Below are 15,621 nucleotides of genomic sequence, written 5' to 3' on the forward strand. Positions count from 1 at the left end.
CTTGCTCAAAGTCTTTGTCTTTCTTCCACTTCTTCTGCTTCGTCAATCTCACACAACTAAGTATCATCCTAAAATTCAAGCTTTTATCTTTAGCATTTCATATTTTCTACTCAGGATGAGTGATAGTACGGTTGACTTAGTGAGTGATTCAGATGGTGAAATTTTATTTTCCTATATAATTGGAACATTCTCTAATTCTCATCTCCCTCATCTTGGTCACAATCAACTAGAATCGGAAATTATACCTTTATCTGATGATTCAGACTCAAAATGGGTATTTGAGAATTTCTTTGAGGAAGGAACTTCTTCATTTGACTCATTAGAAGCCATTTTATTAAATGTTGGCAGAGAAGTTAATCAGGTCGAGACCCTTATGCCCCCTATCATCTTAACTGGGAAGGAGATGCAAGCAAGCCGACAAAAAAGAGAACACGCTAAAGATTATATTCAAATTCGTCTAAAGGCTGATAATTACAAACACAACGATGATGAGGTGAAGGCCCACTTTGATCTTCCAAGTCTATCGGACGTAGAGAAGCTTGACTGAGTGGATGCATAAGTAATGGACACTTCATTTGTTCTGAGCACTGAGGCTACCATAGATGCTGCTAGAATTGTGGTCAGAAATTCCTTGGAATGGTTTATTCTTCTAGTGGGGTCGGAAAAGAGGATATGTAGTTCCTTCAAAGATTGTGTGATCTCTCTCTATGAGTGTTTGTTCACAAGAATAGAATTTTGGTTGCCTTTTTCTGACTTTGAGGTAGTTGTCTTGAATCACTTAAAAGTTATTCTTCCCAACATCATTTGGGGTCTTAGGCATTCATCAGGGTATTCTAGTTGTATGCCAAGCATAAATCTTGAAAACTTTCCCTTGGATTATTCTGTGATATGTTATACCTAAACCACACCTCTCCGGATAACTTCCGTAATCAGGGGTTCATTAGTTTCCACTAGGTCAATCCTTGGTTCGACCCATTTACTTTGGACGGGGGCAATTTTCTAGGGAGCTTCTTGCTGTTAAAGCCCCTTACGCCCGCGACCTATCACTCTTTTTGCTAACCATACTGACTATCCTCGCTTTTTTTCAGAGTTCTTACCCAAAGTACTGGCCTAAAATCCACTTTAACCGGGACGCCCATTCGTACTATAACAAGTTGAACTTTCTTTCTTCGGACAATGTGGCAATGAATGAGGAAATACGATATTGGTTTGATGGAGTCGATTACAAGGAATGGTTTTCCCACGACAATGTGCCTCCTACCGAGGTCAGGAAAAGGCGAGTTAACATGTACACCATTGTGAGTGCATTTCTTATGGGAGGAAAGGAAATAAATATTCGGTGAGGATAGAGTCTTTAGTTTTTTTACATATTGTCGCAGCCTAAAAAATATAGTATGCGAAAAAACAACCGGCGAAGAAGGAATGACAGAAGAGTCGCCACCGTGCGTTATTTATCCCAAAGGAGGGAAAGGAAACGCTCGAAGTAAACCTGGAGAAAGGAAAGGAAAAAACAAGGTCTCGCAACCAAATCTTGGGTTCGGGAGTCGATTATGCGAAGGGAAGGTATTAACACCCCTACACATCCGTAGTACTCTACGGGATCCACTCTTGTTGTTCTTGTCTAAAGGGTGTGTGTTTATCTAATGTATTATTTACTAAAAGAGAGGGTCAAAAGAAAATGACTCGCACGGATGTCGCATCCACTGCATACGTATCTCATCTGAGCATGAGAATCAGAGTCTTCGTAGCTCGGCTACCTATGGGTTAAGGATAAGTGTGCTCGCTAAGACATCGCGTCTTATGCCTACGTATCTCATCTGGAATGAGAATCAGAGCAAAACGTAGTTCAGCTAACTACGGGAATAAGGGTCTCGATTGTGTCGCAACCTGAAAAATACAGTGTGCGAAAAAACAACCGGCGAAAGAAAATGACAGAAGAGTCGCCACCGTGCGTTATTTATCCCAAAGGAGGGAAAGGTAACGCTCGAAGTAAACCTGAAAAAAGGAAAGGAAAAGACAAGGTCTCGCAACCAAATCTTGGGTTCGGGAGTCGGTTATGCGAAGGGATGGTATTAGCACCCCTATGCATCCGTAGTACTCTACGGGATCCACTTTTGTAGTTCTTGTCTAAAGGGTGTGAGTTTATCTAATGTACTATTTACTAAAAGAGGGGTCAAAAGAAAATGACTCGCACGGATGTCGCATCCACTGCATACGTATCTCATCTGAATATGAGAATCAGAGTCTTCGTAGCTCGGCTACCTATGGGTTAAAGAGGAGTGTGCTCGTTAAGACATCGCGTCTTATGCCTACGTATCTCATCTGGAATGAGAATCAGAGTAAGCCGTAGTTCGGCTCACTACGGGAACAAAGGTCTCGATTGCAACTAGGGCAAGAGAAAAGGAAGGACTCGATCGCAACGAGGGCGAGAGGAAGGAATCGCAACAAGGGCGAACGCAAACAAGGATTAGTTGTTAGTTGTCAATCAAACTCGGCAAGACATCGCATCTTGTGCCTACGTATCTCATTTGAACATGAGAATCAGGGTTGCCGTAGTTCGGCTACATAGGGGTTGCCATCTGAACATGGACTTACGAAAGGAGGACACCAGTTGTGTCAAAGGAGAATGGGCAATGTGTTCACGTCCTAGCAGCAGGTGTCGCAGCTCGCTGAATCGAGTCTTAGGCAGTTACCTCTTTGCAATAGACCGGACTACATGCCACAAGATCGGAGACGCTCGGAAGGTCTAAAAGAATGGGGAAGTTCTGCCCTAGAGTTGTCATGCAATATGTACTTAAGCGTTAGGATTTACAAATGGGAATATCTACCTATGTTATCATACAAAAGGATATGGGAATCCTACCTATGTTATCATACAAAAGGATATGGGGATCCTACCTATGTTATCATACAAAAGGATATGGGAATCCTACCTATGTTATCATACAAAAAGGATATGGGAATCCTACCTATGTTATCATACAAAAGGATATGGGAATCCTACCTATGTTATCATACAAAAAGGATATGGGAATCCTACCTATGTTATCATACAAAAGGATATGGGAATCCTACCTATGTTATCATACAAAAGGTTTTATCTAAAGGGTGCTACCTAATCGGAACAAGGATCGACGAATGGAGCAAGGAGAGGTGCTAGGGATAAGGGTAGATGGCGATGCATGAAGCAATCGACTTACAAGGTTGATGGCGATGCATAAAGCAATCAACTTACAAGGTTGATGGCGATGCATAAAGCAATCGACTTACAAAAGGGTGGATGAATACGTGCTGGTTCTGTTAGGTTTTGAAAAATGATTACTCGACGTTGGATCAAGGTTTTGATCTTGTTTTGAAATGGTTATCGAATGTTCATTTTTATTTCTTGTATTAACAGATGAATAAAGAATGAAAGAATAAATATTATACATTTCATGGTAGAGGGATACATTTGTTATGAATGGGGGTTGTCATGGCAATCAAGCAATATAAATATATGCCTCATACACCATACAAGTAGGCAACAGTCAATCAACAATAAGATATTTAAACAAGTATATGATCAAATCAAATAATCAAAGAATGAAATGAATGAGCATTAAATAATGTATGAGAAGTATAAACATGTTAATCAATCAAACAATAGAAGCATGGATGAAAGAAACAAGTATAGAAAATATCAGATTAATCAGACAAGTGAAACTATGCACACAAAGAATCAATGAATAATTTAATCGGGAAATGATGCAAGGATCAAATAAAATTGAGATGAAAGGCCTCTAATACATGGCATATGAGATGAACAAGGGAGGATCAAAAGATCTCTTCAATTGCCTTAAGCAATCCCTCAGTCAAACATCAATCATACAAAAGTCAACCGAAAAGTCAAGTCAACTTAAAAAATGTCAAATAAATAGTAAATTAATCACAAAAATTATGAAAAATTAAATTAAGTTAGGTGGGGTCAGGACATCATCATCCCCCAAAAAGATTTTAAAAAATAATGAAAATTAGTGTATTAATTAATTGAAATAAAACAGAAGTCAAATGAAAAGTCAACCAAGCAAACTAGGTCAAAAATAAATCCAAAATAAATTGAAAATGGGAAATAAAATTCCAATAATAGGTCAGGTTGACCATGAGACATTGGTCAACCCTCATCCCAAAAATTAGAAGTTAAAAATAAATTTAAGTCATGTAAATAAAAATGATAAAAATATGTGTGTCAAAATGGACTACTTGAAACAAATAATCAAAATAAAATATTAACATTAAATAAAATATGAAAATAAAAGTTAAATAAATTAAATAAGACATTAAAGAATGTAAAAAATATTTTTTGTATTTTTATGAATAATTGGAATATTTCTATTAATTAAATCAAAACAGCATAGAAAAAAAAATGAATTACAAAATGAGAAAGAAAATGAAGTAAAAACGTGCATGGGCCTGGTGTGGGGGTGCTAATATCAGCGATGCAGGGAGGCCCACGGTCCAACTAAATTTATTTAAATGTGACAGCATTAATAAAATGTTCATTGAAAAAAAGCTATGTAACATGCACTGACCGATCAGCTTCATCATAAGTCACAAAAGGACAAAACTGGATGAATGGTGGTGATTAGAGGGGACGCACACGATCGTACGTCCATCAGGAAGCCACGCGCCCTACCTCATGCAAACGTAAAAAAACAGCCTCACACATGCAGGCTGGGACGCGTGAAAACGCAGGTTATCCTCTCCAACTTCCACAACGAAATGCGAAGGCTATAGTCCATCAAATGACTTGAAATAAAGACCAAAGTTCATGTATGAAACGAGAGGAACACCGTGGTATCTTACTTCATTAAAAATGGTGATTTAAACATGGTGAAAGATGGACGGTAAGGTAGACATATGAGCACGGGTACCGCCAGAAAACAGCAGTATAACTTCAAGCTTACAGAACAATGCTTCGTGATGATGATTTCATGGACAAGTATAGTACAATAACAGCATGGTGATAAGCATGGTATGATGGCAAACAAACAATGGTAATGGCGTGAAGAAAAAACAGTAGCAAACATCATGTAATGGTGAGCATAAGAAGCTACATATGTCCATGGAAGAAAAAGTAAGAAGCTTACCTAGTGGAGGCAAAGTCCAATGCCTCTTGGTATTGAGGGAATGGAGGAAGAAGAAAAGTGCTCTTGATGCTTCAATGCTTGTGAAATGGAGGAGGAAATAAATGGATCTTGAACCTTCCTTGCTTGCTCACTCTTACTTTGCTCGAAAAAATGTAGCCACCCTTCAGATTAGGGTTTTCCTGGTTTATGTATGTTGGTTCCAAATGTCCTTAATGGGCTTAGGTCCAATTTGATTTGGTTGTGTGTACTTGAAACAAATTTGGCAAGGTGAGGTGGTATTAGGAAATGATTTATTTTGGCATGGTTTAAGTGAGTTGAACCAAAAGTACATGATCAAATGAGGAAAAGCATGTGGTTGGTCGATTTTGGTGGTCTGGCTGCAGCAAGGCAAGGCCTGAAAATAAGTTCAAATGAGTGACTTTTGGACTATGTATCTTGATGATGGTGTGACCAAATGGCAAGGTAATGAAAGCAGTAGCAAGAGGGCATGAAACTTAGCATTTTCCATGTTGAACATATCTTGAAATGATGAGTGTAAAGGGATGGAAAATAGCCATGAAGTTCAAGTTTCAAGGCTGCAAAAACAGTTGGGCCAGTTTGGCCTAAATGCTGTCCAAAAGTTTAGTTCATGATGCCAACTTTAGATGAATGCATCTCTCCAACCAATAATCCAAATGAGGTGATTCCAAAAGGATGTGGAAGAGGGCATAACAAGGTACAATTGTCATGAAGAAAGTGTTTCCAAAAGATGCCTTGAAGTGCAAGAAATCTGGCCCATAAGTCTTGACAAATTTTGCAAATTCTGGACTTAGAAAATTTTCTAAGTGTCCTAAAATAAAACCCTACTTTGACCAAGCATAACTTTCTCAATTTTAATCCAAATGAAACAAACTATATATCTCTAGAAAGCTTGGAACAAGAGGAACAACTTTCATGTTGGAGAAATTTTCAAATGGAGATTGCATCTTGATGGAAAATTGGCTTAAAGTGGATGCAAAAACCATAAAAACTTGCCTTAAATGGAAAGTCAAACATTTCCACATTTAGTAACTTTTTCAACTCTTGATTAAATGGTGAATCCATGATCCAATCTTGGTCAAATTTCACATGTGGACTTCCTTGGGCATGAATTTTGAGATCCCACCTTCAAAATGTCAGGAGTTGACTTTTTGACCCCACAGTTTACTTTTCCCAAACCGTCTAATTCCTGATTCCATTGATCAATTGAGGCACCTCTGGCTCAAATAAAGAGCTGATTTTTTGCATGTAGACCCTTGTGGACATGTGGAGGGCCATGGAAATGAGTTTCAATCAAGGAATAAAAAATAAACCGATTTTATGCCAAACCCTAATTTTAGGGCAAAAGTGACTAGGATCTGACTGCCCAAGTTGCCAAAGAATATTTCTGTGATGATTGTGGATCTTCTTAGGCCTAGGTTATTCTCTAATCATGACATGAATGAGACCTTCTACTTCCAATCAAATGTTGTCTGTTGCAGATGGCCTTGAAACCCTGATTTCTGATTAAATTCATATGCACACTTTGAGAGCTCTGAATCTTCCACTGATGAACTGAAGACCATAATAAGACATATGGAAACCCTTGAGACCCTTGAGACTTGTATATTTGGAGAATGAAATTTAATTCTCAATCTTGCTCTGTGTAGGCCCCTTCTGTTAAAGAGTGATCAATAAAACCCTGATTTCCCAAGTCACTGATGTAGTATGTAATGAGTATGACCTAGTATGGTGCTAATGCAATGTGAAATACAATCCCATGCTTCCAAGAAAAATGAAAGGGTAAATTTGGGGGTATTACAGATTGCAACTAGGGCAAGAGAAAAGGAAAGTCTCGATCGCAACGAGGGCGAGAGAAAGGATCGCAACGAGGGCGAAAGCAAACAAGGATTAGTTGTTAGTTGTTAGTCAAACTCGGCAAGACATCGCATCTTGTGCCTACGTATCTCATCTGAACATGAGAATCAGAGTTGTCGTAGTTCGGCTACATAGGGATTGCCATCTGAACATGGACTTGCAAAGGAGGACACCAGTTGTGTCAAAGGAGAGTGGGCAATGTGTTCACGTCCTAGCAGTAGGTGTCGCAGCTCGCTGAATCGAGTCTTAGGCAATTACCTCTTTGCAATAGGACGGATTGACATGCCACAAGATCGGAGACGCACGGAAGGTCTAAAAATGGGGAAGCTCTGCCCTAGAGTTGTCATGCGATATGTACTTAAGTGTTAGGATTTACAAATGGGAATATCTACCTAATGTTAGCATGCAAAGAATATGAGAATTCTACCTATGTTATCATACAAAAGAATAAGGGAATCCTACCTATGTTATCATACAAAAGGATATGGGAATCCTACCTATGTTATCATACAAAAGGATATGGGAATCCTACCTATGTTATCATACAAAAGGATATGGGAATCCTACCTATGTTATCATACAAAAGGATATGGGAATCCTACCTATGTTATCATACAAAGGGTTCTATCTAATGGGTGCTACCTAATCGGAACAAGAATTGACGAGTGGAGCAAGGAGAGGTGCTAGGGATAAGGGTAGATGGCGATGCATGAAGCAATCGACTTACAAGGTTGATGGTGATGCATAAAGCAATCGACTTACAAGGTTGATGGCGATTCATAAAGCAACCGACTTACAAAAGGGTGGATGAATACGTGCTGGTTCTGTTAGGTTTTGAAAAATGATTACTCGTCGTTGGATCGAGGTTTTGATCTTGTTTTGAAATGGTTATCGAATGTTCATTTTAATTCTTGTATTAACAGATGAATAAAGAATGAAAGAATAAATATTATACATTTCATGGGAGAGGGATACATTTGTTATGAATGGGGATTGTTCATGGCAAACAAACAATAATAATATATGCCTCATACATCATACAAGTAGGCAACAGTTATTAATCAGACAGATAAGATATATAAACAAGTAAATGATCAAGTCAAATAATCAAATAATGAAATAATAAGACATTAAACAATGTATGACAAGTATAAACATGTTAAACAATCAATCAATAGAAGCATGGATGAAAGAAACAAGTGTAAAAAATATCAGATGAAATCAGACAAGTGAAACTATGCACACAAAGAACCAATGAATAATTTAATCGGGAAATGATGCAAGGATCAAATAAAATCAACATGAAATGCCTCTAATATGTGGCACATGAGATGAACTAGGGAGGATCAAAAGATCTCTTCAATTTCCCTAAGCAATCCCTATGTCAAACATCAATCGTAGAAAAGTCAACCGAAAAGTTAAGTCAACTTTAAAAAATGTCAAATAAATATTAAATTAATCACAAAAATTATGAAAAATTAAATTAAGTTAGGTGGGGTCAGGACATCATCATCCCCCAAAACGATTTCAAAAATAATGAAAATTGGTTATTGGATTAATTGAATCAAAACAAAGGTCAAACTAAAAGTCCAACAACAAGACTAGGTTAGAAATAAATCAAGAATAAGTAGTAAATTAATCACAAAAATTATGAAAAATTAAACTAAGTTATATGGGGTCAGGACATCATCATCCCCCAAAAAGATTTTTAAAATAAAAAAAATTAGTGTATAAATTAATTGAAATAAAACAAAAGTCAAATGAAAAGTCAACCAAGCAAACTAGGTCAAAAATAAATCCAAAATAAATTGAAAATGGGAAATAAAATTCCAATAAAATGTCAAGTTGACCATGAGACATTGGTCAACCTTCATCACAAAAATCAGAATCTAAAAATAATTTTAAGTCATGTAAATAAAAATAATGAAAAAAAGTGTGTTAAAATGGCCTATTTGAAACAAATAATTGAAATAAAATATTAGCATTAAATAAAAACGAAAATTAAAATTAAAATAAATTAAATAAGACAATAAGGAAAGTAAAAAATATTTTTTGATATTTTTATGAATAAATAAAATATTTTTTAATAATTAAAATAAAACAGGAAATAAAAATGAGAATTAAAGAAGGAAAATAAAATGAAGTGAAGTAAAGGAAATGGGCCAAGCTGGGAGGTGGGGTGCGAAAAGCAGGCCCGGTCCAAGTACCTGAGTGTGACATCATGAATAAAAGGTTCATTAAAAAAATGATGTAGACACTTATCAATTGGTCCAGCCAACTTAAACCACTAAAGGACAAAAGATCGAACGGACGGACGAGATCATGGAAGGCTTACGCGATCTGGCGGTCCACAAGCTGACACGCAGGGCCTGGTTTCATGCAACATGAGGAACAATAACATGCAGTAGGAAAAAACGAAAATGGTAGGAAATTTCTTCATTTTTCAAACCAAAATATCTCACTCTACACTTCATGAAATTGGATGATGTAAAAAGCAAAATTCAAGTACAAAGTGAGAGAAACATCATGGTATTTTATTTTATGCAAAATAATGACTTTATCATAGAGAAATATGGACGACAAGGGAGGCTCATGCAAGGATATGACAAAAAATTTAATGTTGCAAAAATCAAAATTTAATGAACATGCTTCAATGAAGGGTCCATGAGGAAATCATAGCATAATATTACCATGTAAAATAGCCACGAAAAAAAAAAGCATGGCAATGAATGTAAAATATATGAGGTAATGGATGGATAGCATGAAATGAACATAGGAGATATGATGAACAAAATATGCATAGCCATGGAAGGTTGGAATAAAAAATTACCTAGTGGAGAAAGTCCACTGCTTCTTGTTGGAAGGAGAGGAAAGGAGGGAAATGAGATGCTACTTTGTGCTTTAAGAACTTGTGGAATGGAAAATGAAGAATGGATCTCTTGCTTGCCTTGCCTCCTTTGAAAATAGCAGCCAACACTTTTCAGATTAGGGTTTTAGAAGCTTAAGTATGTAGGGTTAGAGTGCTCTTAATGGGCTTGAAAGACTTGGTTTGGTTCATGACAAAATGATGCAAAAAGTGGTGCAAAAGGTGAGGTGTATTAGAAGATCTAATTGTGGCAAAGCTTAAGTGAGTTGAACCAAAATCAAATGACCAAATGAGGTAAAAAACATGTGTTGGTCGTTTTTGGGGTTTGGCTTGGTTTTCTTGTGCAGCATGAAAACAACACAACTAGGTGACTTTAAGGCATTGTAACTTGATGAGTACATGTCCAAATGGCAAAGCAATGCAAACAGTAGAAAGAGGGTAGGGAGCTTAACATCTTTCATGTTAAACACATCTTGAAATGGTGAGTGGAAAGAGGTGAAAAATGGCCATAAAGTTCAGGTCTCATGAATGCAAAATGGTTGGGCCAGTTTGGTCTAAGTGTTGTCAAAATATTCAGCCTATGATACCAACTTTAGATGAGTGTATCTTCCAAACCAATGATCCAAATGGGGTGGTTCCAAAAAGGTGTGAAAGAGGACATAACAAGGTACAACTGTCATGAATAAAGTGTTTCCAAAAGATGCCTTGAAATGCAAGAAATCTGGCCCATAAATCTTGACAAATTTTGCAAATTTTGGACCTAGAAAATTTTCTTCCTAAAATAAAGTCCTACTTTGACCAAGCATAACTTTCTCAATTTTAATCCAAATGAAACAAACTTTATATCTCTAGAAAGCTTGAAATAAGAGGAACAACTTTCATGTTGAATAAATATTCAAATGGAGCTTGCATCTTGATGGAATATAGGCTTAAAGTGGGTGCAAAAACCATAAAAACTTGCCTTAAATGGAAAGTCAACTATTTCCAAATTTGGTAACTTTTCCAACTCCTGATTAAATGATGAATCCATGATCCAACCTGTAGGCTTCTTTATGCATGAATTTTGAGATTCCACTTTCAAACTGTCAGGAGTTGACTTTTCTGGCCCCACAGTTGACTTTTCCCAATCTGTCTGATTTACGATTCCATTGATCAATTGAAGCATCTTCGGCTCAAATAAAGAGCCAATTTTTTGTATGTAGACTCTTGTGGACATATGGAGGGCCATGGAAATGAGTTTCACCCAAGGAATCAGAAATATCCCGATTTTATACCAAACCCTGGTTTTAGGGCAAAAATGACTAGGAACTGATTGCACTGATTGCCAATGGATCTTTGTGAGATAATTGTGGATCTTCTTAGGCCAAGATGCTTCTCTAATCATGACATGAATGAGCCCTTCTACTTCCAACCAAACCTTGCATGTTGCAGATGGCCCTGAAGCCCTGATTTCTGATTAAATCCATATGCACACTCTGAGAGCTCTGAATCTTCCACTGATGAACTGAGGACCATAATAGGACATATGGAACCCCTTGAGACTTGTATAATTGGAGAATGAAGTTCAATTCTCAGTCTTGCTCTGTGTGGGATCCTTCTGGTTAAGGAGTGGTCAATCAGACCCTGATTTCCCAAGTCACTAATGCAGTATGCAATGAGTATGACCTAGTATGATGCTAATGCAATGTGAAACACAATCCCATGCTTCCAAGAAGAATGAAGGGTAAATTTTGGGGTATTACAGCTGCCCCTATTCAATCAACTGGAGACTCGAAAGAAAGATAACAACGACTTTCGCACTTTCGAGGTATCAAGGGATTGAATACAATAAAAACCCGGAAATTTACACTGAAGTGAAGTGAAGTAACAATGCCTGTCCGGATCGGCAAAAAGGTGGTATTGAAAGAAGAATCCGTCTGGTACGGTGAGAGTCGGTCTGAACACCAGAAAAGAATGTTAACCTGGATACCACCATAAATGGCATCACAGAAATAGTCATGGCCTGAATGCCGCTCATCAATCTGAATACTGGAAATGACTTCGATCTGAGCATCGGGAGATACTTGATTATTAACATCGGTCTGAGCACCGGGAAACTGGCCTGAACGCCACCTCAGTCTGAATACCGGAAAAACTGGCCTGAATGCCACTTCAGTCTGGATACTGGAAACTTGGCCTGAATGCCACAAGTTGCACCGACCTGAACGTCGGAAACTTCTTTGATCTGAATATCGGGAAATTGGCCTGAATGCTACTTCGGTCTGAATACCGGAAAATTGGCCCGAATGCCACAAGTTACATCGACCTGAATGTCGGAAACTTCTTCGATTTGAATATCAGAAAGCTGGCCTGAATGCCACTTCGGTCTGAATACCGGAAACTGGCCTGAATGCCACAAGTTGCATCGACCTGAACGTCGGAAACTTCTTCGATCTGAATATCGGGAAATTGGCCTGAATGCCACTTCGGTCTGAATACCGGAAAATTGGCATGAATGCCACAAGTTACATCGACCTGAATGTCGGAAACTTCTTCGATCTGAATATCGGAAAGCTGGCCTGAATGCCACTTCGGTCTGAATACCGGAAACTGGCCTGGATGCCATAAGTTGCATCGACCTGAACGTCGGAAACTTCTTCGATCTGAATATCGGGAAATTGGCCCGAATGCCACTTCGGTCTGAATACCGGAAAATTGTCATGCCTGTCAGCGTCGGCAGAAATAGGGAAAGTAATAGTTGAGGTGGCACATGGGCCAATGACCTATGTTGGGGATAACGAGTCATGAACAACCTTCAGTCTGAGCACTGGAAACAACTTCTGGTTTATCACTTGGGATACCGAGAATGTCTTATGCTTCACATGCGTATGTTTGAATTTTTCGATGGCGTAATGCTCCATGAAAATGGAAATGCTACGCGATTTGGGAGGATGTAATGCAATATGATTCTACATGCAGGGATGCGAAATGCTGGGGAGAATGCCAAGTTGAGGCAAGGAATTCTGCTGGGGAAATGATCGACACACGGTGTTTTGGCAACAACGAGATACCGAGACTCTAACTGAGGAGAGAATGATACTGAGAATGTGCTGCTGAGGGAAGTGACGGTGGTTCTGGCAACCAGAATCTGCAAGAGACGACTTAGCAGGGGGAGCAAACACCGATACGGTACTAAGATTCTGCTTCAAGGAAGAAGACCAGGGGTCTGGCTTCGAGATCATCGATCTGGCATCGAGCTCTGAGGAGCAGCCGCTTCTGCTGGGAAGATTTAGTCTGGCACTGTCAACTCCGCTGGGGATATACAGTCTGACACTGTCAACTCTACTGGGGAGTGTATAGTCTGAAGCACATGCTTGGGGAAGCACCGTAGTGAGAACCTGTTGGAATCTTAAGGAAATGCCTCGAATGTACCTGTTCTGAATAGACGATTCAAAGTTCTTAAAATTTAAAGCAATTTTAAATGTTCATTGAGCATGTACCTGTAAAGCTCTTATGTTTCATGATGCAATGTTTATCAAAAATTCGGACGTCATCTTTGCAAACAAAACAGTAAAATGAAAATGAACACAGAGATGTACTGAATAACATGATTTTATTGATTGGATGGCCTCTGAATAGGCATTTACATCAGGAAGCAATCCCTGGAAAGAGGTAATCGCACAAAAGATAAAAAACAGAAATTAATCTAATGGCAATGTGAAATGGATTTCTATCGAGTTCCAATTCTGCTATGACTCGCTCGTCTTCAAGATCCCCTAGATGATCAGCTTTCTGAAAAAAAAGTGATTGGACTGTTTCCTATCCTTCGAAAGTTTCCAGTTATCGACACAAGATGATATTCAGAACTACTCAGAACGCAGTCATTCGCTTAATCCCTAATTTTTGCCTGGATCTCCCTTTCGGGTTTTCAATCCACCGGGATACCCATTTTTGCCTAAGTTGCCTTTTCAGGTTTTCAACTTACCGGGTGTACAGTCTTTTCATTTTTAATCCCTAACTTTTGCCCGAACCTTTTTCATTTTTTGGTTCGCCGGGATGCCCATTTTTTGCCTGGACTATTTTTGTTCAGCGGGTCTATTTTATGCGAAGTATTTTTTAACTGCGTCTGAGTTCACAGGGGAAGTGAAGTCTTCACCATCCATAGTTGCAAGCATTAAGGCCCCACCATCAAAAATCTTGGTGACAATATACGGTCCCTCATAGTTAGGAGTCCACTTGCCCATGTGATCTGTCTGGGGAGGAAGGATCCTTTTCAATACTAAATCTCCGACTTGGAAACATCGAGGACGCACTTTCCGATCAAAGGCTCTCTTCATCCGACTCTGATACAACTGCCCATGGGAAATGGCTGCCATTCGCTTCTCTTCTATAAGACTCAACTCGTTGAACCTTGTCCGAATCCATTCAGCTTCGTCTAACATGACATCCAACAGGACTCTTAGAGAAGGAATCTCCACTTCAACAGGTAGGACTGCTTCCATACCATACACAAGGGAGTAAGGGGTGGCCCCGGTCGACGTACGTACTGAAGTACGGTACCCATGCAAGGCGAAGGGTAGCATCTCATGCCAATCTCTGTACGTAACGACCATCTTCTGCACAATCTTCTTTATGTTCTTGTTTGCTGCCTCAACAGCACCGTTCATCTTAGGACGATAAGGGAAAGAATTGTGATGCTGAATGTTGAAGTTCTGGCACAACTCCTTCATCATTTTGTTATTAAGATTGGAACCATTATCAGTAATGATTCTTTCGGGAATCCCATAGCGACAAATGATTTCTTTTTGGATGAATCGGGCAACCACATGTCTGGTGACATTCGCAAACGACGCTGCTTCGACCCACTTGGTGAAATAGTCGATGGCAACAAGGATGAAGCGATGCCCATTGGAAGCAGTCGGTTCAATCTTTCCAATCATATCAATGCCCCACATAGCAAACGGCCACGGTGAAGACATCACATTCAGAGGATTTGGCGGCACATGCACCTTATCAGCATAAATCTGGCATTTATGACATTTTCGAGCATATTTGAAACAATCAGATTCCATGGTCATCCAGTAATAACCCGTTCTCAGCAATTTCTTAGCCATTGCATGTCCTCCGGCATGAGTACCGAAGGAGCCTTCATGAACTTCCTGCATTAACATGTCCGCCTCGTGTTTGTCCACGCATCTGAGCAAGACCATGTCAAAGTTCCTCTTATACAGCACATCGTCTTTGTTCAAGAAGAAACTGCCTGCCAATCTTCTCAAAGTCTTTCTGTCATTGTTGGATGCCCCTGCAGGGTGCTCTTGATTCTTCAGAAAGCACTTGATATCGTGATACCAGGGCTTATCATCGACTACCAGTTCAGCAGCAAACACATACGCGGCCCTATCAAGGTGCATCACATCGATCCTGGGAGCATGGTTCCAACGAATTACCTTGATCATGGAGGATAGAGTAGCAAGTGCGTCCGCCATCTGGTTCTCATCACGAGGTATACGATACAATTTTACTGTTGTGAAGAAAGTCAACAGTCTTCTCGTGTAATCTCTGTAGGGGACCAGAGTGGGATGGAGAGTATTCCAATCACCATTCACTTGATTGATCACCAGAGCTGAATCTCCGAAGATGTCCAGAGTCTTGATTCTCAAATCAATGGCTTGCTCAATACCCAATATACAGGCTTCATACTCAGCTTCATTATTTGTGCACTCAAAAGTCAGACGAGCGGTGAAAGGCATGTGGGCACCTTTCGGAGTAGTAATG

Source organism: Lathyrus oleraceus, chromosome 5, assembly GCF_024323335.1.
Source record: "Lathyrus oleraceus cultivar Zhongwan6 chromosome 5, CAAS_Psat_ZW6_1.0, whole genome shotgun sequence".
Classification (NCBI taxonomy): Eukaryota; Viridiplantae; Streptophyta; class Magnoliopsida; order Fabales; family Fabaceae; genus Lathyrus; species Lathyrus oleraceus.